Raw genomic sequence first — 24,926 nt, 5'->3', positions numbered from 1 at the left:
AGAAGATTTATTTCAATCGAAACGTCGCGGCGGGCTTAAAGATTGCAACTATGGATGTGTTATTACAGTATTAACTGATACTTACCTATGTAATTGCCTTACCTGGAAAAAGGAAAATAAGAGGAATTACCTACCCCAACTAGGGATGATTTAATGATGGCAAATGGTCTACTTATAACAACTGCATTGTAGCAGAATTTTTTGAACCACCTATAACTCTAATTTGAGAATATTATACTCACTTGAGAACTACCTAAACTCTAATTTGAGACGATTATACTCACCTGAGAACTAAGACTACCACCTACCGTGTAAAAGGGGATAGCTTCTTTAGAAACCTACCCACACGTAAAGACAACTATATTTAATAGTGTTTGTACAAGGTTATTTTACCAAGTGAGGGGCACCCCATGTTCCAGGAGGGCCCGTGCATAACGTTGGACCGACGGGGTCGGTCCACGGATATTACCGTTCTTACCTAACCCTGGCCAGTGCCGCCTGGAACAGCATTGGGGTGCCCCTCTAAAACACTGCTTTAGTCTTCTCCATGTTGGACCGATGCTGTCCAATTTTTAGGAATCGTTTCCCACAAGCAACTGGCGAGAAAGAGGCCAAGGAATTAACGGCTCCTGACGGACCCTGCTTTCTACTACCCCTACCCCAAATCCTCTTACCCTAACCCTAACCCCAGGACCCCTTACCCTAACCCTAACCACAGGACCCCTTGCCCTCATCCTAACCCCCATCCCATCTGGTTCAGGGACGATGCTGTTGGACAGTGTAAATATGAAGAAAGGCATGGTTTTGGCTGGGTAGTGGAAGGTGGAATGGCTGAGATTTAAACACTACGGAGTATTCATCTTTTTTCCTTTTTTAACTGTAAAGAGGAAAAAGGGAGGAATTATCCACTAACAACACCAATTGGTTTATTACATGTTTTATTTCAAACCGAAGAAACATGTACATAACTACAATACAGAATATTCACCTGTGTAATTACCTCACCTGAAAAAAGGTATAAAGAAGGAATTACAGACAACACCATTGGATTTACTACATGTTTTATTTCAAACAGAAAAAAACATTAACATAATAATATGACAAATACTTACCTGGTAATTACCTTAAGAAAAGGAATTACCCACCTCACATTTCAATTGGATCCACCCTTCACATTGTCTCGAAAAGAGTTTTGTAAAAGAAAGGGGAGGAGTCTAACAGAGGCAGAGAGTATAAAAGGCAGATCAGCAAACAGCTCACTGCTCACTCTGACCTCAGCCAGCATAGGACAAAATGCTCCATGCACTCATCACAAACAAAGCAAAATGACTTGTGTTTATTACCACTTATCACACATCTTAAGCCCAAGCCTGAAGAAGATTTATTTCAATCGAAACGTCGCGGCGGGCTTAAAGATTGCAACTATGGATGTGTTATTACAGTATTAACTGATACTTACCTATGTAATTGCCTTACCTGGAAAAAGGAAAATAAGAGGAATTACCTACCCCAACTAGGGATGATTTAATGATGGCAAATGGTCTACTTATAACAACTGCATTGTAGCAGAATTTTTTGAACCACCTATAACTCTAATTTGAGAATATTATACTCACTTGAGAACTACCTAAACTCTAATTTGAGACGATTATACTCACCTGAGAACTAAGACTACCACCTACCGTGTAAAAGGGGATAGCTTCTTTAGAAACCTACCCACACGTAAAGACAACTATATTTAATAGTGTTTGTACAAGGTTATTTTACCAAGTGAGGGGCACCCCATGTTCCAGGAGGGCCCGTGCATAACGTTGGACCGACGGGGTCGGTCCACGGATATTACCGTTCTTACCTAACCCTGGCCAGTGCCGCCTGGAACAGCATTGGGGTGCCCCTCTAAAACACTGCTTTAGTCTTCTCCATGTTGGACCGATGCTGTCCAATTTTTAGGAATCGTTTCCCACAAGCAACTGGCGAGAAAGAGGCCAAGGAATTAACGGCTCCTGACGGACCCTGCTTTCTACTACCCCTACCCCAAATCCTCTTACCCTAACCCTAACCCCAGGACCCCTTACCCTAACCCTAACCACAGGACCCCTTGCCCTCATCCTAACCCCCATCCCATCTGGTTCAGGGACGATGCTGTTGGACAGTGTAAATATGAAGAAAGGCATGGTTTTGGCTGGGTAGTGGAAGGTGGAATGGCTGAGATTTAAACACTACGGAGTATTCATCTTTTTTCCTTTTTTAACTGTAAAGAGGAAAAAGGGAGGAATTATCCACTAACAACACCAATTGGTTTATTACATGTTTTATTTCAAACCGAAGAAACATGTACATAACTACAATACAGAATATTCACCTGTGTAATTACCTCACCTGAAAAAAGGTATAAAGAAGGAATTACAGACAACACCATTGGATTTACTACATGTTTTATTTCAAACAGAAAAAAACATTAACATAATAATATGACAAATACTTACCTGGTAATTACCTTAAGAAAAGGAATTACCCACCTCACATTTCAATTGGATCCACCCTTCACATTGTCTCGAAAAGAGTTTTGTAAAAGAAAGGGGAGGAGTCTAACAGAGGCAGAGAGTATAAAAGGCAGATCAGCAAACAGCTCACTGCTCACTCTGACCTCAGCCAGCATAGGACAAAATGCTCCATGCACTCATCACAAACAAAGCAAAATGACTTGTGTTTATTACCACTTATCACACATCTTAAGCCCAAGCCTGAAGAAGATTTATTTCAATCGAAACGTCGCGGCGGGCTTAAAGATTGCAACTATGGATGTGTTATTACAGTATTAACTGATACTTACCTATGTAATTGCCTTACCTGGAAAAAGGAAAATAAGAGGAATTACCTACCCCAACTAGGGATGATTTAATGATGGCAAATGGTCTACTTATAACAACTGCATTGTAGCAGAATTTTTTGAACCACCTATAACTCTAATTTGAGAATATTATACTCACTTGAGAACTACCTAAACTCTAATTTGAGACGATTATACTCACCTGAGAACTAAGACTACCACCTACCGTGTAAAAGGGGATAGCTTCTTTAGAAACCTACCCACACGTAAAGACAACTATATTTAATAGTGTTTGTACAAGGTTATTTTACCAAGTGAGGGGCACCCCATGTTCCAGGAGGGCCCGTGCATAACGTTGGACCGACGGGGTCGGTCCACGGATATTACCGTTCTTACCTAACCCTGGCCAGTGCCGCCTGGAACAGCATTGGGGTGCCCCTCTAAAACACTGCTTTAGTCTTCTCCATGTTGGACCGATGCTGTCCAATTTTTAGGAATCGTTTCCCACAAGCAACTGGCGAGAAAGAGGCCAAGGAATTAACGGCTCCTGACGGACCCTGCTTTCTACTACCCCTACCCCAAATCCTCTTACCCTAACCCTAACCCCAGGACCCCTTACCCTAACCCTAACCACAGGACCCCTTGCCCTCATCCTAACCCCCATCCCATCTGGTTCAGGGACGATGCTGTTGGACAGTGTAAATATGAAGAAAGGCATGGTTTTGGCTGGGTAGTGGAAGGTGGAATGGCTGAGATTTAAACACTACGGAGTATTCATCTTTTTTCCTTTTTTAACTGTAAAGAGGAAAAAGGGAGGAATTATCCACTAACAACACCAATTGGTTTATTACATGTTTTATTTCAAACCGAAGAAACATGTACATAACTACAATACAGAATATTCACCTGTGTAATTACCTCACCTGAAAAAAGGTATAAAGAAGGAATTACAGACAACACCATTGGATTTACTACATGTTTTATTTCAAACAGAAAAAAACATTAACATAATAATATGACAAATACTTACCTGGTAATTACCTTAAGAAAAGGAATTACCCACCTCACATTTCAATTGGATCCACCCTTCACATTGTCTCGAAAAGAGTTTTGTAAAAGAAAGGGGAGGAGTCTAACAGAGGCAGAGAGTATAAAAGGCAGATCAGCAAACAGCTCACTGCTCACTCTGACCTCAGCCAGCATAGGACAAAATGCTCCATGCACTCATCACAAACAAAGCAAAATGACTTGTGTTTATTACCACTTATCACACATCTTAAGCCCAAGCCTGAAGAAGATTTATTTCAATCGAAACGTCGCGGCGGGCTTAAAGATTGCAACTATGGATGTGTTATTACAGTATTAACTGATACTTACCTATGTAATTGCCTTACCTGGAAAAAGGAAAATAAGAGGAATTACCTACCCCAACTAGGGATGATTTAATGATGGCAAATGGTCTACTTATAACAACTGCATTGTAGCAGAATTTTTTGAACCACCTATAACTCTAATTTGAGAATATTATACTCACTTGAGAACTACCTAAACTCTAATTTGAGACGATTATACTCACCTGAGAACTAAGACTACCACCTACCGTGTAAAAGGGGATAGCTTCTTTAGAAACCTACCCACACGTAAAGACAACTATATTTAATAGTGTTTGTACAAGGTTATTTTACCAAGTGAGGGGCACCCCATGTTCCAGGAGGGCCCGTGCATAACGTTGGACCGACGGGGTCGGTCCACGGATATTACCGTTCTTACCTAACCCTGGCCAGTGCCGCCTGGAACAGCATTGGGGTGCCCCTCTAAAACACTGCTTTAGTCTTCTCCATGTTGGACCGATGCTGTCCAATTTTTAGGAATCGTTTCCCACAAGCAACTGGCGAGAAAGAGGCCAAGGAATTAACGGCTCCTGACGGACCCTGCTTTCTACTACCCCTACCCCAAATCCTCTTACCCTAACCCTAACCCCAGGACCCCTTACCCTAACCCTAACCACAGGACCCCTTGCCCTCATCCTAACCCCCATCCCATCTGGTTCAGGGACGATGCTGTTGGACAGTGTAAATATGAAGAAAGGCATGGTTTTGGCTGGGTAGTGGAAGGTGGAATGGCTGAGATTTAAACACTACGGAGTATTCATCTTTTTTCCTTTTTTAACTGTAAAGAGGAAAAAGGGAGGAATTATCCACTAACAACACCAATTGGTTTATTACATGTTTTATTTCAAACCGAAGAAACATGTACATAACTACAATACAGAATATTCACCTGTGTAATTACCTCACCTGAAAAAAGGTATAAAGAAGGAATTACAGACAACACCATTGGATTTACTACATGTTTTATTTCAAACAGAAAAAAACATTAACATAATAATATGACAAATACTTACCTGGTAATTACCTTAAGAAAAGGAATTACCCACCTCACATTTCAATTGGATCCACCCTTCACATTGTCTCGAAAAGAGTTTTGTAAAAGAAAGGGGAGGAGTCTAACAGAGGCAGAGAGTATAAAAGGCAGATCAGCAAACAGCTCACTGCTCACTCTGACCTCAGCCAGCATAGGACAAAATGCTCCATGCACTCATCACAAACAAAGCAAAATGACTTGTGTTTATTACCACTTATCACACATCTTAAGCCCAAGCCTGAAGAAGATTTATTTCAATCGAAACGTCGCGGCGGGCTTAAAGATTGCAACTATGGATGTGTTATTACAGTATTAACTGATACTTACCTATGTAATTGCCTTACCTGGAAAAAGGAAAATAAGAGGAATTACCTACCCCAACTAGGGATGATTTAATGATGGCAAATGGTCTACTTATAACAACTGCATTGTAGCAGAATTTTTTGAACCACCTATAACTCTAATTTGAGAATATTATACTCACTTGAGAACTACCTAAACTCTAATTTGAGACGATTATACTCACCTGAGAACTAAGACTACCACCTACCGTGTAAAAGGGGATAGCTTCTTTAGAAACCTACCCACACGTAAAGACAACTATATTTAATAGTGTTTGTACAAGGTTATTTTACCAAGTGAGGGGCACCCCATGTTCCAGGAGGGCCCGTGCATAACGTTGGACCGACGGGGTCGGTCCACGGATATTACCGTTCTTCCCTAACCCTAACCCTAACCCTAACCCTAACCCTAACCCTAACCCTAACCCTGCTTTCTACTACCCCTACCCCAAATCCTCTTACCCTAACCCTAACCCCAGGACCCCTTACCCTAACCCTAACCACAGGACCCCTTGCCCTCATCCTAACCCCCATCCCATCTGGTTCAGGGACGATGCTGTTGGACAGTGTAAATATGAAGAAAGGCATGGTTTTGGCTGGGTAGTGGAAGGTGGAATAGCTGAGATTTAAACACTACGGAGTATTCATCTTTTTTCCTTTTTTAACTGTAAAGAGGAAAAAGGGAGGAATTATCCACTAACAACACCAATTGGTTTATTACATGTTTTATTTCAAACCGAAGAAACATGTACATAACTACAATACAGAATATTCACCTGTGTAATTACCTCACCTGAAAAAAGGTATAAAGAAGGAATTACAGACAACACCATTGGATTTACTATATGTTTTATTTCAAACAGAAAAAAACATTAACATAATAATATGACAAATACTTACCTGGTAATTACCTTAAGAAAAGGAATTACCCACCTCACATTTCAATTGGATCCACCCTTCACATTGTCTCGAAAAGAGTTTTGTAAAAGAAAGGGGAGGAGTCTAACAGAGGCAGAGAGTATATAAGGCAGATCAGCAAACAGCTCACTGCTCACTCTGACCTCAGCCAGCATAGGACAAAATGCTCCATGCACTCATCACAAACAAAGCAAAATGACTTGTGTTTATTACCACTTTTCACACATCTTAAGCCCAAGCCTGAAGAAGATTTATTTCAATCGAAACGTCGCGGCGGGCTTAAAGATTGCAACTATGGATGTGTTATTACAGTATTAACTGATACTTACCTATGTAATTGCCTTACCTGAAAAAAGGAAAATAAGAGGAATTACCTACCCCAACTAGGGATGATTTAATGATGGCAAATGGTCTATTTATAACAACTGCATTGTAGCAGAATTTTTTGAACCACCTATAACTCTAATTTGAGAATATTATACTCACTTGAGAACTACCTAAACTCTAATTTGAGACGATTATACTCACCTGAGAACTAAGACTACCACCTACCGTGTAAAAGGGGATAGCTTCTTTAGAAACCTACCCACACGTAAAGACAACTATATTTAATAGTGTTTGTACAAGGTTATTTTACCAAGTGAGGGGCACCCTATGTTCCAGGAGGGCCCGTGCATAACGTTGGACCGACGGGGTCGGTCCACGGATATTACCGTTCTTACCTAACCCTGGCCAGTGCCGCCTGGAACAGCATTGGGGTGCCCTTCTAAAACACTGCTTTAGTCTTCTCCATGTTGGACCGATGCTGTCCAATTTTTAGGAATCGTTTCCCACAAGCAACTGGCGAGAAAGAGGCCAAGGAATTAACGGCTCCCGACGGACCCTGCTTTCTACTACCCCTACCCCAAATCCTCTTACCCTAACCCTAACCCCAGGACCCCTTACCCTAACCCTAACCACAGGACCCCTTGCCCTCATCCTAACCCCCATCCCATCTGGTTCAGGGACGATGCTGTTGGACAGTGTAAATATGAAGAAAGGCATGGTTTTGGCTGGGTAGTGGAAGGTGGAATAGCTGAGATTTAAACACTACGGAGTATTCATCTTTTTTCCTTTTTTAACTGTAAAGAGGAAAAAGGGAGGAATTATCCACTAACAACACCAATTGGTTTATTACATGTTTTATTTCAAACCGAAGAAACATGTACATAACTACAATACAGAATATTCACCTGTGTAATTACCTCACCTGAAAAAAGGTATAAAGAAGGAATTACAGACAACACCATTGGATTTACTATATGTTTTATTTCAAACAGAAAAAAACATTAACATAATAATATGACAAATACTTACCTGGTAATTACCTTAAGAAAAGGAATTACCCACCTCACATTTCAATTGGATCCACCCTTCACATTGTCTCGAAAAGAGTTTTGTAAAAGAAAGGGGAGGAGTCTAACAGAGGCAGAGAGTATATAAGGCAGATCAGCAAACAGCTCACTGCTCACTCTGACCTCAGCCAGCATAGGACAAAATGCTCCATGCACTCATCACAAACAAAGCAAAATGACTTGTGTTTATTACCACTTTTCACACATCTTAAGCCCAAGCCTGAAGAAGATTTATTTCAATCGAAACGTCGCGGCGGGCTTAAAGATTGCAACTATGGATGTGTTATTACAGTATTAACTGATACTTACCTATGTAATTGCCTTACCTGAAAAAAGGAAAATAAGAGGAATTACCTACCCCAACTAGGGATGATTTAATGATGGCAAATGGTCTATTTATAACAACTGCATTGTAGCAGAATTTTTTGAACCACCTATAACTCTAATTTGAGAATATTATACTCACTTGAGAACTACCTAAACTCTAATTTGAGACGATTATACTCACCTGAGAACTAAGACTACCACCTACCGTGTAAAAGGGGATAGCTTCTTTAGAAACCTACCCACACGTAAAGACAACTATATTTAATAGTGTTTGTACAAGGTTATTTTACCAAGTGAGGGGCACCCTATGTTCCAGGAGGGCCCGTGCATAACGTTGGACCGACGGGGTCGGTCCACGGATATTACCGTTCTTACCTAACCCTGGCCAGTGCCGCCTGGAACAGCATTGGGGTGCCCTTCTAAAACACTGCTTTAGTCTTCTCCATGTTGGACCGATGCTGTCCAATTTTTAGGAATCGTTTCCCACAAGCAACTGGCGAGAAAGAGGCCAAGGAATTAACGGCTCCCGACGGACCCTGCTTTCTACTACCCCTACCCCAAATCCTCTTACCCTAACCCTAACCCCAGGACCCCTTACCCTAACCCTAACCACAGGACCCCTTGCCCTCATCCTAACCCCCATCCCATCTGGTTCAGGGACGATGCTGTTGGACAGTGTAAATATGAAGAAAGGCATGGTTTTGGCTGGGTAGTGGAAGGTGGAATAGCTGAGATTTAAACACTACGGAGTATTCATCTTTTTTCCTTTTTTAACTGTAAAGAGGAAAAAGGGAGGAATTATCCACTAACAACACCAATTGGTTTATTACATGTTTTATTTCAAACCGAAGAAACATGTACATAACTACAATACAGAATATTCACCTGTGTAATTACCTCACCTGAAAAAAGGTATAAAGAAGGAATTACAGACAACACCATTGGATTTACTATATGTTTTATTTCAAACAGAAAAAAACATTAACATAATAATATGACAAATACTTACCTGGTAATTACCTTAAGAAAAGGAATTACCCACCTCACATTTCAATTGGATCCACCCTTCACATTGTCTCGAAAAGAGTTTTGTAAAAGAAAGGGGAGGAGTCTAACAGAGGCAGAGAGTATATAAGGCAGATCAGCAAACAGCTCACTGCTCACTCTGACCTCAGCCAGCATAGGACAAAATGCTCCATGCACTCATCACAAACAAAGCAAAATGACTTGTGTTTATTACCACTTTTCACACATCTTAAGCCCAAGCCTGAAGAAGATTTATTTCAATCGAAACGTCGCGGCGGGCTTAAAGATTGCAACTATGGATGTGTTATTACAGTATTAACTGATACTTACCTATGTAATTGCCTTACCTGAAAAAAGGAAAATAAGAGGAATTACCTACCCCAACTAGGGATGATTTAATGATGGCAAATGGTCTATTTATAACAACTGCATTGTAGCAGAATTTTTTGAACCACCTATAACTCTAATTTGAGAATATTATACTCACTTGAGAACTACCTAAACTCTAATTTGAGACGATTATACTCACCTGAGAACTAAGACTACCACCTACCGTGTAAAAGGGGATAGCTTCTTTAGAAACCTACCCACACGTAAAGACAACTATATTTAATAGTGTTTGTACAAGGTTATTTTACCAAGTGAGGGGCACCCTATGTTCCAGGAGGGCCCGTGCATAACGTTGGACCGACGGGGTCGGTCCACGGATATTACCGTTCTTACCTAACCCTGGCCAGTGCCGCCTGGAACAGCATTGGGGTGCCCTTCTAAAACACTGCTTTAGTCTTCTCCATGTTGGACCGATGCTGTCCAATTTTTAGGAATCGTTTCCCACAAGCAACTGGCGAGAAAGAGGCCAAGGAATTAACGGCTCCCGACGGACCCTGCTTTCTACTACCCCTACCCCAAATCCTCTTACCCTAACCCTAACCCCAGGACCCCTTACCCTAACCCTAACCACAGGACCCCTTGCCCTCATCCTAACCCCCATCCCATCTGGTTCAGGGACGATGCTGTTGGACAGTGTAAATATGAAGAAAGGCATGGTTTTGGCTGGGTAGTGGAAGGTGGAATAGCTGAGATTTAAACACTACGGAGTATTCATCTTTTTTCCTTTTTTAACTGTAAAGAGGAAAAAGGGAGGAATTATCCACTAACAACACCAATTGGTTTATTACATGTTTTATTTCAAACCGAAGAAACATGTACATAACTACAATACAGAATATTCACCTGTGTAATTACCTCACCTGAAAAAAGGTATAAAGAAGGAATTACAGACAACACCATTGGATTTACTATATGTTTTATTTCAAACAGAAAAAAACATTAACATAATAATATGACAAATACTTACCTGGTAATTACCTTAAGAAAAGGAATTACCCACCTCACATTTCAATTGGATCCACCCTTCACATTGTCTCGAAAAGAGTTTTGTAAAAGAAAGGGGAGGAGTCTAACAGAGGCAGAGAGTATATAAGGCAGATCAGCAAACAGCTCACTGCTCACTCTGACCTCAGCCAGCATAGGACAAAATGCTCCATGCACTCATCACAAACAAAGCAAAATGACTTGTGTTTATTACCACTTTTCACACATCTTAAGCCCAAGCCTGAAGAAGATTTATTTCAATCGAAACGTCGCGGCGGGCTTAAAGATTGCAACTATGGATGTGTTATTACAGTATTAACTGATACTTACCTATGTAATTGCCTTACCTGAAAAAAGGAAAATAAGAGGAATTACCTACCCCAACTAGGGATGATTTAATGATGGCAAATGGTCTATTTATAACAACTGCATTGTAGCAGAATTTTTTGAACCACCTATAACTCTAATTTGAGAATATTATACTCACTTGAGAACTACCTAAACTCTAATTTGAGACGATTATACTCACCTGAGAACTAAGACTACCACCTACCGTGTAAAAGGGGATAGCTTCTTTAGAAACCTACCCACACGTAAAGACAACTATATTTAATAGTGTTTGTACAAGGTTATTTTACCAAGTGAGGGGCACCCTATGTTCCAGGAGGGCCCGTGCATAACGTTGGACCGACGGGGTCGGTCCACGGATATTACCGTTCTTACCTAACCCTGGCCAGTGCCGCCTGGAACAGCATTGGGGTGCCCTTCTAAAACACTGCTTTAGTCTTCTCCATGTTGGACCGATGCTGTCCAATTTTTAGGAATCGTTTCCCACAAGCAACTGGCGAGAAAGAGGCCAAGGAATTAACGGCTCCCGACGGACCCTGCTTTCTACTACCCCTACCCCAAATCCTCTTACCCTAACCCTAACCCCAGGACCCCTTACCCTAACCCTAACCACAGGACCCCTTGCCCTCATCCTAACCCCCATCCCATCTGGTTCAGGGACGATGCTGTTGGACAGTGTAAATATGAAGAAAGGCATGGTTTTGGCTGGGTAGTGGAAGGTGGAATAGCTGAGATTTAAACACTACGGAGTATTCATCTTTTTTCCTTTTTTAACTGTAAAGAGGAAAAAGGGAGGAATTATCCACTAACAACACCAATTGGTTTATTACATGTTTTATTTCAAACCGAAGAAACATGTACATAACTACAATACAGAATATTCACCTGTGTAATTACCTCACCTGAAAAAAGGTATAAAGAAGGAATTACAGACAACACCATTGGATTTACTATATGTTTTATTTCAAACAGAAAAAAACATTAACATAATAATATGACAAATACTTACCTGGTAATTACCTTAAGAAAAGGAATTACCCACCTCACATTTCAATTGGATCCACCCTTCACATTGTCTCGAAAAGAGTTTTGTAAAAGAAAGGGGAGGAGTCTAACAGAGGCAGAGAGTATATAAGGCAGATCAGCAAACAGCTCACTGCTCACTCTGACCTCAGCCAGCATAGGACAAAATGCTCCATGCACTCATCACAAACAAAGCAAAATGACTTGTGTTTATTACCACTTTTCACACATCTTAAGCCCAAGCCTGAAGAAGATTTATTTCAATCGAAACGTCGCGGCGGGCTTAAAGATTGCAACTATGGATGTGTTATTACAGTATTAACTGATACTTACCTATGTAATTGCCTTACCTGAAAAAAGGAAAATAAGAGGAATTACCTACCCCAACTAGGGATGATTTAATGATGGCAAATGGTCTATTTATAACAACTGCATTGTAGCAGAATTTTTTGAACCACCTATAACTCTAATTTGAGAATATTATACTCACTTGAGAACTACCTAAACTCTAATTTGAGACGATTATACTCACCTGAGAACTAAGACTACCACCTACCGTGTAAAAGGGGATAGCTTCTTTAGAAACCTACCCACACGTAAAGACAACTATATTTAATAGTGTTTGTACAAGGTTATTTTACCAAGTGAGGGGCACCCTATGTTCCAGGAGGGCCCGTGCATAACGTTGGACCGACGGGGTCGGTCCACGGATATTACCGTTCTTACCTAACCCTGGCCAGTGCCGCCTGGAACAGCATTGGGGTGCCCTTCTAAAACACTGCTTTAGTCTTCTCCATGTTGGACCGATGCTGTCCAATTTTTAGGAATCGTTTCCCACAAGCAACTGGCGAGAAAGAGGCCAAGGAATTAACGGCTCCCGACGGACCCTGCTTTCTACTACCCCTACCCCAAATCCTCTTACCCTAACCCTAACCCCAGGACCCCTTACCCTAACCCTAACCACAGGACCCCTTGCCCTCATCCTAACCCCCATCCCATCTGGTTCAGGGACGATGCTGTTGGACAGTGTAAATATGAAGAAAGGCATGGTTTTGGCTGGGTAGTGGAAGGTGGAATAGCTGAGATTTAAACACTACGGAGTATTCATCTTTTTTCCTTTTTTAACTGTAAAGAGGAAAAAGGGAGGAATTATCCACTAACAACACCAATTGGTTTATTACATGTTTTATTTCAAACCGAAGAAACATGTACATAACTACAATACAGAATATTCACCTGTGTAATTACCTCACCTGAAAAAAGGTATAAAGAAGGAATTACAGACAACACCATTGGATTTACTATATGTTTTATTTCAAACAGAAAAAAACATTAACATAATAATATGACAAATACTTACCTGGTAATTACCTTAAGAAAAGGAATTACCCACCTCACATTTCAATTGGATCCACCCTTCACATTGTCTCGAAAAGAGTTTTGTAAAAGAAAGGGGAGGAGTCTAACAGAGGCAGAGAGTATATAAGGCAGATCAGCAAACAGCTCACTGCTCACTCTGACCTCAGCCAGCATAGGACAAAATGCTCCATGCACTCATCACAAACAAAGCAAAATGACTTGTGTTTATTACCACTTTTCACACATCTTAAGCCCAAGCCTGAAGAAGATTTATTTCAATCGAAACGTCGCGGCGGGCTTAAAGATTGCAACTATGGATGTGTTATTACAGTATTAACTGATACTTACCTATGTAATTGCCTTACCTGAAAAAAGGAAAATAAGAGGAATTACCTACCCCAACTAGGGATGATTTAATGATGGCAAATGGTCTATTTATAACAACTGCATTGTAGCAGAATTTTTTGAACCACCTATAACTCTAATTTGAGAATATTATACTCACTTGAGAACTACCTAAACTCTAATTTGAGACGATTATACTCACCTGAGAACTAAGACTACCACCTACCGTGTAAAAGGGGATAGCTTCTTTAGAAACCTACCCACACGTAAAGACAACTATATTTAATAGTGTTTGTACAAGGTTATTTTACCAAGTGAGGGGCACCCTATGTTCCAGGAGGGCCCGTGCATAACGTTGGACCGACGGGGTCGGTCCACGGATATTACCGTTCTTACCTAACCCTGGCCAGTGCCGCCTGGAACAGCATTGGGGTGCCCTTCTAAAACACTGCTTTAGTCTTCTCCATGTTGGACCGATGCTGTCCAATTTTTAGGAATCGTTTCCCACAAGCAACTGGCGAGAAAGAGGCCAAGGAATTAACGGCTCCCGACGGACCCTGCTTTCTACTACCCCTACCCCAAATCCTCTTACCCTAACCCTAACCCCAGGACCCCTTACCCTAACCCTAACCACAGGACCCCTTGCCCTCATCCTAACCCCCATCCCATCTGGTTCAGGGACGATGCTGTTGGACAGTGTAAATATGAAGAAAGGCATGGTTTTGGCTGGGTAGTGGAAGGTGGAATAGCTGAGATTTAAACACTACGGAGTATTCATCTTTTTTCCTTTTTTAACTGTAAAGAGGAAAAAGGGAGGAATTATCCACTAACAACACCAATTGGTTTATTACATGTTTTATTTCAAACCGAAGAAACATGTACATAACTACAATACAGAATATTCACCTGTGTAATTACCTCACCTGAAAAAAGGTATAAAGAAGGAATTACAGACAACACCATTGGATTTACTATATGTTTTATTTCAAACAGAAAAAAACATTAACATAATAATATGACAAATACTTACCTGGTAATTACCTTAAGAAAAGGAATTACCCACCTCACATTTCAATTGGATCCACCCTTCACATTGTCTCGAAAAGAGTTTTGTAAAAGAAAGGGGAGGAGTCTAACAGAGGCAGAGAGTATATAAGGCAGATCAGCAAACAGCTCACTGCTCACTCTGACCTCAGCCAGCATAGGACAAAATGCTCCATGCACTCATCACAAACAAAGCAAAATGACTTGTGTTTATTACCACTTTTCACACATCTTAAGCCCAAGCCTGAAGAAGATTTATTTCAATCGAAACGTCGCGGCGGGCTTAAAGATTGCAACTATGGATGTGTTATTACAGTATTAACTGATACTTACCTATGTAATTGCCTTACCTGAAAAAAGGAAAATAAGAGGAATTACCTACCCCAACTAGGGATGATTTAATGATGGCAAATGGTCTATTTATAACAACTGCATTGTAGCAGAATTTTTTGAACCACCTATAACTCTAATTTGAGAATATTATACTCACTTGAGAACTACCTAAACTCTAATTTGAGACGATTATACTCACCTGAGAACTAAGACTACCACCTACCGTGTAAAAGGGGATAGCTTCTTTAGAAACCTACCCACACGTAAAGACAACTATATTTAATAGTGTTTGTACAAGGTTATTTTACCAAGTGAGGGGCACCCTATGTTCCAGGAGGGCCCGTGCATAACGTTGGACCGACGGGGTCGGTCCACGGATATTACCGTTCTTACCTAACCCTGGCCAGTGCCGCCTGGAACAGCATTGGGGTGCCCTTCTAAAACACTGCTTTAGTCTTCTCCATGTTGGACCGATGCTGTCCAATTTTTAGGAATCGTTTCCCACAAGCAACTGGCGAGAAAGAGGCCAAGGAATTAACGGCTCCCGACGGACCCTGCTTTCTACTACCCCTACCCCAAATCCTCTTACCCTAACCCTAACCCCAGGACCCCTTACCCTAACCCTAACCACAGGACCCCTTGCCCTCATCCTAACCCCCATCCCATCTGGTTCAGGGACGATGCTGTTGGACAGTGTAAATATGAAGAAAGGCATGGTTTTGGCTGGGTAGTGGAAGGTGGAATAGCTGAGATTTAAACACTACGGAGTATTCATCTTTTTTCCTTTTTTAACTGTAAAGAGGAAAAAGGGAGGAATTATCCACTAACAACACCAATTGGTTTATTACATGTTTTATTTCAAACCGAAGAAACATGTACATAACTACAATACAGAATATTCACCTGTGTAATTACCTCACCTGAAAAAAGGTATAAAGAAGGAATTACAGACAACACCATTGGATTTACTATATGTTTTATTTCAAACAGAAAAAAACATTAACATAATAATATGACAAATACTTACCTGGTAATTACCTTAAGAAAAGGAATTACCCACCTCACATTTCAATTGGATCCACCCTTCACATTGTCTCGAAAAGAGTTTTGTAAAAGAAAGGGGAGGAGTCTAACAGAGGCAGAGAGTATATAAGGCAGATCAGCAAACAGCTCACTGCTCACTCTGACCTCAGCCAGCATAGGACAAAATGCTCCATGCACTCATCACAAACAAAGCAAAATGACTTGTGTTTATTACCACTTTTCACACATCTTAAGCCCAAGCCTGAAGAAGATTTATTTCAATCGAAACGTCGCGGCGGGCTTAAAGATTGCAACTATGGATGTGTTATTACAGTATTAACTGATACTTACCTATGTAATTGCCTTACCTGAAAAAAGGAAAATAAGAGGAATTACCTACCCCAACTAGGGATGATTTAATGATGGCAAATGGTCTATTTATAACAACTGCATTGTAGCAGAATTTTTTGAACCACCTATAACTCTAATTTGAGAATATTATACTCACTTGAGAACTACCTAAACTCTAATTTGAGACGATTATACTCACCTGAGAACTAAGACTACCACCTACCGTGTAAAAGGGGATAGCTTCTTTAGAAACCTACCCACACGTAAAGACAACTATATTTAATAGTGTTTGTACAAGGTTATTTTACCAAGTGAGGGGCACCCTATGTTCCAGGAGGGCCCGTGCATAACGTTGGACCGACGGGGTCGGTCCACGGATATTACCGTTCTTACCTAACCCTGGCCAGTGCCGCCTGGAACAGCATTGGGGTGCCCTTCTAAAACACTGCTTTAGTCTTCTCCATGTTGGACCGATGCTGTCCAATTTTTAGGAATCGTTTCCCACAAGCAACTGGCGAGAAAGAGGCCAAGGAATTAACGGCTCCTGACGGACCCTGCTTTCTACTACCCCTACCCCAAATCCTCTTACCCTAACCCTAACCCCAGGACCCCTTACCCTAACCCTAACCACAGGACCCCTTGCCCTCATCCTAACCCCCATCCCATCTGGTTCAGGGACGATGCTGTTGGACAGTCTAAATATGAAGAAAGGCATGGTTTTGGCTGGGTAGTGGAAGGTGGAATAGCTGAGATTTAAACACTACGGAGTATTCATCTTTTTTCCTTTTTTAACTGTAAAGAGGAAAAAGGGAGGAATTATCCACTAACAACACCAATTGGTTTATTACATGTTTTATTTCAAACCGAAGAAACATGTACATAACTACAATACAGAATATTCACCTGTGTAATTACCTCACCTGAAAAAAGGTATAAAGAAGGAATTACAGACAACACCATTGGATTTACTACATGTTTTATTTCAAACAGAAAAAAACATTTACATAATAATATGACAAATACTTACCTGGTAATTACCTTAAGAAAAGGAATTACCCACCTCACATTTCAATTGGATCCACCCTTCACATTGTCTCGAAAAGAGTTTTGTAAAAGAAAGGGGAGGAGTCTAACAGAGGCAGAGAGTATATAAGGCAGATCAGCAAACAGCTCACTGCTCACTCTGACCTCAGCCAGCATAGGACAAAATGCTCCATGCACTCATCACAAACAAAGCAAAATGACTTGTGTTTATTACCACTTATCACACATCTTAAGCCCAAGCCTGAAGAAGATTTATTTCAATCGAAACGTCGCGGCGGGCTTAAAGATTGCAACTATGGATGTGTTATTACAGTATTAACTGATACTTACCTATGTAATTGCCTTACCTGAAAAAAGGAAAATAAGAGGAATTACCTACCCCAACTAGGGATGATTTAATGATGGCAAATGGTCTACTTATAACAACTGCATTGTAGCAGAATTTTTTGAACCACCTATAACTCTAATTTGAGAATATTATACTCACTTGAGAACTACCTAAACTCTAATTTGAGACGATTATACTCACCTGAGAACTAAGACTACCACCTACCGTGTAAAAGGGGATAGCTTCTTTAGAAACCTACCCACACGTAAAGACAACTATATTTAATAGTGTTTGTACAAGGTTATTTTACCAAGTGAGGGGCACCCTATGTTCCAGGAGGGCCCGTGCATAACGTTGGACCGACGGGGTCGGTCCACGGATATTACCGTTCTTACCTAACCCTGGCCAGTGCCGCCTGGAACAGCATTGGGGTGCCCTTCTAAAACACTGCTTTAGTCTTCTCCATGTTGGACCGATGCTGTCCAATTTTTAGGAATCGTTTCCCACAAGCAACTGGCGAGAAAGAGGCCAAGGAATTAACGGCTCCTGACGGACCCTGCTTTCTACTACCCCTACCCCAAATCCTCTTACCCTAACCCTAACCCCAGGACCCCTTACCCTAACCCTAACCACAGGACCCCTTGCCCTCATCCTAACCCCCATCCCATCTGGTTCAGGGACGATGCTGTTGGACAGTCTAAATATGAAGAAAGGCATGGTTTTGGCTGGGTAGTGGAAGGTGGAATAGCTGAGATTTAAACACTACGGAGTATTCATCTTTTTTCCTTTTTTAACTGTAAAGAGGAAAAAGGGAGGAATTATCCACTAACAACACCAATTGGTTTATTACATGTTTTATTTCAAACCGAAGAAACATGTACATAACTACAATACAGAATATTCACCTGTGTAATTACCTCACCTGAAAAAAGGTATAAAGAAGGAATTACAGACAACACCATTGGATTTACTACATGTTTTATTTCAAACAGAAAAAAACATTTACATAATAATATGACAAATACTTACCTGGTAATTACCTTAAGAAAAGGAATTACCCACCTCACATTTCAATTGGATCCACCCTTCACATTGTCTCGAAAAGAGTTTTGTAAAAGAAAGGGGAGGAGTCTAACAGAGGCAGAGAGTATATAAGGCAGATCAGCAAACAGCTCACTGCTCACTCTGACCTCAGCCAGCATAGGACAAAATGCTCCATGCACTCATCACAAACAAAGCAAAATGACTTGTGTTTATTACCACTTATCACACATCTTAAGCCCAAGCCTGAAGAAGATTTATTTCAATCGAAACGTCGCGGCGGGCTTAAAGATTGCAACTATGGATGTGTTATTACAGTATTAACTGATACTTACCTATGTAATTGCCTTACCTGAAAAAAGGAAAATAAGAGGAATTACCTACCCCAACTAGGGATGATTTAATGATGGCAAATGGTCTACTTATAACAACTGCATTGTAGCAGAATTTTTTGAACCACCTATAACTCTAATTTGAGAATATTATACTCACTTGAGAACTACCTAAACTCTAATTTGAGACGATTATACTCACCTGAGAACTAAGACTACCACCTACCGTGTAAAAGGGGATAGCTTCTTTAGAAACCTACCCACACGTAAAGACAACTATATTTAATAGTGTTTGTACAAGGTTATTTTACCAAGTGAGGGGCACCCTATGTTCCAGGAGGGCCCGTGCATAACGTTGGACCGACGGGGTCGGTCCACGGATATTACCGTTCTTACCTAACCCTGGCCAGTGCCGCCTGGAACAGCATTGGGGTGCCCTTCTAAAACACTGCTTTAGTCTTCTCCATGTTGGACCGATGCTGTCCAATTTTTAGGAATCGTTTCCCACAAGCAACTGGCGAGAAAGAGGCCAAGGAATTAACGGCTCCTGACGGACCCTGCTTTCTACTACCCCTACCCCAAATCCTCTTACCCTAACCCTAACCCCAGGACCCCTTACCCTAACCCTAACCACAGGACCCCTTGCCCTCATCCTAACCCCCATCCCATCTGGTTCAGGGACGATGCTGTTGGACAGTCTAAATATGAAGAAAGGCATGGTTTTGGCTGGGTAGTGGAAGGTGGAATAGCTGAGATTTAAACACTACGGAGTATTCATCTTTTTTCCTTTTTTAACTGTAAAGAGGAAAAAGGGAGGAATTATCCACTAACAACACCAATTGGTTTATTACATGTTTTATTTCAAACCGAAGAAACATGTACATAACTACAATACAGAATATTCACCTGTGTAATTACCTCACCTGAAAAAAGGTATAAAGAAGGAATTACAGACAACACCATTGGATTTACTACATGTTTTATTTCAAACAGAAAAAAACATTTACATAATAATATGACAAATACTTACCTGGTAATTACCTTAAGAAAAGGAATTACCCACCTCACATTTCAATTGGATCCACCCTTCACATTGTCTCGAAAAGAGTTTTGTAAAAGAAAGGGGAGGAGTCTAACAGAGGCAGAGAGTATATAAGGCAGATCAGCAAACAGCTCACTGCTCACTCTGACCTCAGCCAGCATAGGACAAAATGCTCCATGCACTCATCACAAACAAAGCAAAATGACTTGTGTTTATTACCACTTATCACACATCTTAAGCCCAAGCCTGAAGAAGATTTATTTCAATCGAAACGTCGCGGCGGGCTTAAAGATTGCAACTATGGATGTGTTATTACAGTATTAACTGATACTTACCTATGTAATTGCCTTACCTGAAAAAAGGAAAATAAGAGGAATTACCTACCCCAACTAGGGATGATTTAATGATGGCAAATGGTCTACTTATAACAACTGCATTGTAGCAGAATTTTTTGAACCACCTATAACTCTAATTTGAGAATATTATACTCACTTGAGAACTACCTAAACTCTAATTTGAGACGATTATACTCACCTGAGAACTAAGACTACCACCTACCGTGTAAAAGGGGATAGCTTCTTTAGAAACCTACCCACACGTAAAGACAACTATATTTAATAGTGTTTGTACAAGGTTATTTTACCAAGTGAGGGGCACCCTATGTTCCAGGAGGGCCCGTGCATAACGTTGGACCGACGGGGTCGGTCCACGGATATTACCGTTCTTACCTAACCCTGGCCAGTGCCGCCTGGAACAGCATTGGGGTGCCCTTCTAAAACACTGCTTTAGTCTTCTCCATGTTGGACCGATGCTGTCCAATTTTTAGGAATCGTTTCCCACAAGCAACTGGCGAGAAAGAGGCCAAGGAATTAACGGCTCCTGACGGACCCTGCTTTCTACTACCCCTACCCCAAATCCTCTTACCCTAACCCTAACCCCAGGACCCCTTACCCTAACCCTAACCACAGGACCCCTTGCCCTCATCCTAACCCCCATCCCATCTGGTTCAGGGACGATGCTGTTGGACAGTCTAAATATGAAGAAAGGCATGGTTTTGGCTGGGTAGTGGAAGGTGGAATAGCTGAGATTTAAACACTACGGAGTATTCATCTTTTTTCCTTTTTTAACTGTAAAGAGGAAAAAGGGAGGAATTATCCACTAACAACACCAATTGGTTTATTACATGTTTTATTTCAAACCGAAGAAACATGTACATAACTACAATACAGAATATTCACCTGTGTAATTACCTCACCTGAAAAAAGGTATAAAGAAGGAATTACAGACAACACCATTGGATTTACTACATGTTTTATTTCAAACAGAAAAAAACATTTACATAATAATATGACAAATACTTACCTGGTAATTACCTTAAGAAAAGGAATTACCCACCTCACATTTCAATTGGATCCACCCTTCACATTGTCTCGAAAAGAGTTTTGTAAAAGAAAGGGGAGGAGTCTAACAGAGGCAGAGAGTATATAAGGCAGATCAGCAAACAGCTCACTGCTCACTCTGACCTCAGCCAGCATAGGACAAAATGCTCCATGCACTCATCACAAACAAAGCAAAATGACTTGTGTTTATTACCACTTATCACACATCTTAAGCCCAAGCCTGAAGAAGATTTATTTCAATCGAAACGTCGCGGCGGGCTTAAAGATTGCAACTATGGATGTGTTATTACAGTATTAACTGATACTTACCTATGTAATTGCCTTACCTGAAAAAAGGAAAATAAGAGGAATTACCTACCCCAACTAGGGATGATTTAATGATGGCAAATGGTCTACTTATAACAACTGCATTGTAGCAGAATTTTTTGAACCACCTATAACTCTAATTTGAGAATATTATACTCACTTGAGAACTACCTAAACTCTAATTTGAGACGATTATACTCACCTGAGAACTAAGACTACCACCTACCGTGTAAAAGGGGATAGCTTCTTTAGAAACCTACCCACACGTAAAGACAACTATATTTAATAGTGTTTGTACAAGGTTATTTTACCAAGTGAGGGGCACCCTATGTTCCAGGAGGGCCCGTGCATAACGTTGGACCGACGGGGTCGGTCCACGGATATTACCGTTCTTACCTAACCCTGGCCAGTGCCGCCTGGAACAGCATTGGGGTGCCCTTCTAAAACACTGCTTTAGTCTTCTCCATGTTGGACCGATGCTGTCCAATTTTTAGGAATCGTTTCCCACAAGCAACTGGCGAGAAAGAGGCCAAGGAATTAACGGCTCCTGACGGACCCTGCTTTCTACTACCCCTACCCCAAATCCTCTTACCCTAACCCTAACCCCAGGACCCCTTACCCTAACCCTAACCACAGGACCCCTTGCCCTCATCCTAACCCCCATCCCATCTGGTTCAGGGACGATGCTGTTGGACAGTCTAAATATGAAGAAAGGCATGGTTTTGGCTGGGTAGTGGAAGGTGGAATAGCTGAGATTTAAACACTACGGAGTATTCATCTTTTTTCCTTTTTTAACTGTAAAGAGGAAAAAGGGAGGAATTATCCACTAACAACACCAATTGGTTTATTACATGTTTTATTTCAAACCGAAGAAACATGTACATAACTACAATACAGAATATTCACCTGTGTAATTACCTCACCTGAAAAAAGGTATAAAGAAGGAATTACAGACAACACCATTGGATTTACTACATGTTTTATTTCAAACAGAAAAAAACATTTACATAATAATATGACAAATACTTACCTGGTAATTACCTTAAGAAAAGGAATTACCCACCTCACATTTCAATTGGATCCACCCTTCACATTGTCTCGAAAAGAGTTTTGTAAAAGAAAGGGGAGGAGTCTAACAGAGGCAGAGAGTATATAAGGCAGATCAGCAAACAGCTCACTGCTCACTCTGACCTCAGCCAGCATAGGACAAAATGCTCCATGCACTCATCACAAACAAAGCAAAATGACTTGTGTTTATTACCACTTATCACACATCTTAAGCCCAAGCCTGAAGAAGATTTATTTCAATCGAAACGTCGCGGCGGGCTTAAAGATTGCAACTATGGATGTGTTATTACAGTATTAACTGATACTTACCTATGTAATTGCCTTACCTGAAAAAAGGAAAATAAGAGGAATTACCTACCCCAACTAGGGATGATTTAATGATGGCAAATGGTCTACTTATAACAACTGCATTGTAGCAGAATTTTTTGAACCACCTATAACTCTAATTTGAGAATATTATACTCACTTGAGAACTACCTAAACTCTAATTTGAGACGATTATACTCACCTGAGAACTAAGACTACCACCTACCGTGTAAAAGGGGATAGCTTCTTTAGAAACCTACCCACACGTAAAGACAACTATATTTAATAGTGTTTGTACAAGGTTATTTTACCAAGTGAGGGGCACCCTATGTTCCAGGAGGGCCCGTGCATAACGTTGGACCGACGGGGTCGGTCCACGGATATTACCGTTCTTACCTAACCCTAACCCTAACCCTAACCCTAACCCTTACCCTTACCCTTACCCTTACCCTAACCACACCACCCCTTGCCTAAACCTAACCCCGCCCACTTTTCAGATTCGCTCGTTCGACCCCTTCCCAAGGTCCTAGAAGCTCGGCGATGGTACCAATCGATCCGCAGTACCCCGTTTAGTAGAGACAGACGCCCTTTCCAAGTCTCTACGACCTTCACAGCAAAAGTTATTCTAGAATATCTCCTCAGCAGGCTATGCTAATGAGGCTGCCTAATTACAATCCCGTTTCTCTCAAATATCTCGGCATAGAAGACACCAAAACTCAAAATTACAGGATATTCACCATCCCAACAGAGAATTCTCCTCAGAAATGTCATTTTATCACATCAAATTCAAAACCCTAAATTCAGGAAAAACCATGACCAAGGTGAACTCACACACAAGACAAGTGCCCCACAGATCAAACAGCTCATTAGACAAATCTTGGAGAAATCCAAAATCAGTCGCTTGGAAGAATGACAGTGAAGCATCTCCTTGGGCCGTGCGGTGTATGGGGCACAGGAGCTCTTCTGGGGGCCCAATCATCTCTTCTGGGGGCCCAATCATGGGGGGCCAAGGAGGCAGTGGTCTGGACACACATCAGGCCCCTCTTCGTTCAACCTGAAAGGTAAGAATGCAGGTAAGATCGACACAAATTCCACCAGAAATCAGAAATTCCGAACTAGCCCCTCCCACTTTTGGGGATTTGGGCGTTCGACCCCTTCCGAAGGTCGTAGAAGCTCGAAAATGGTACCAATCGATGCGCAATACCCCACTTGCCAGAAACAAATGCCCTCTCCCACTCTCTACGACCTTCACAAAAAAAGTTATTCAAGAATATCTCCTCGGCTTTTCGGCCATTTGCTACTTCGACCCCTTCCGAAGGTCGTAGGAGCTCGGGGATGGCACCAATCGATCCGCAGGACCCACATTAGTTCAATAGAAACCACTTTCCAAGTCTCTACGACCTTCAGAAAAAAAGTTATTCAAGAATATCTCCTTCTCCAATGTGCTTTCATCCCTAACCCTAACCCTAACCCTAACCCTAACCCTAACACATCAGGCCCCTCTTCATTCAACCTGAAAGGTAAGAATGCAGGTAAGATCGACACAAATTCCACCAGAAATCAGAAATTCCGAACTAGCCCCTCCCTCTTTTGGGGATT

This window comes from Pleuronectes platessa, unplaced genomic scaffold, assembly GCF_947347685.1.
Source record: "Pleuronectes platessa unplaced genomic scaffold, fPlePla1.1 scaffold_79, whole genome shotgun sequence".
Lineage (NCBI taxonomy): Eukaryota > Metazoa > Chordata > Actinopteri > Pleuronectiformes > Pleuronectidae > Pleuronectes > Pleuronectes platessa.
Note: the sequence above shows the minus strand (reverse complement) of the source record.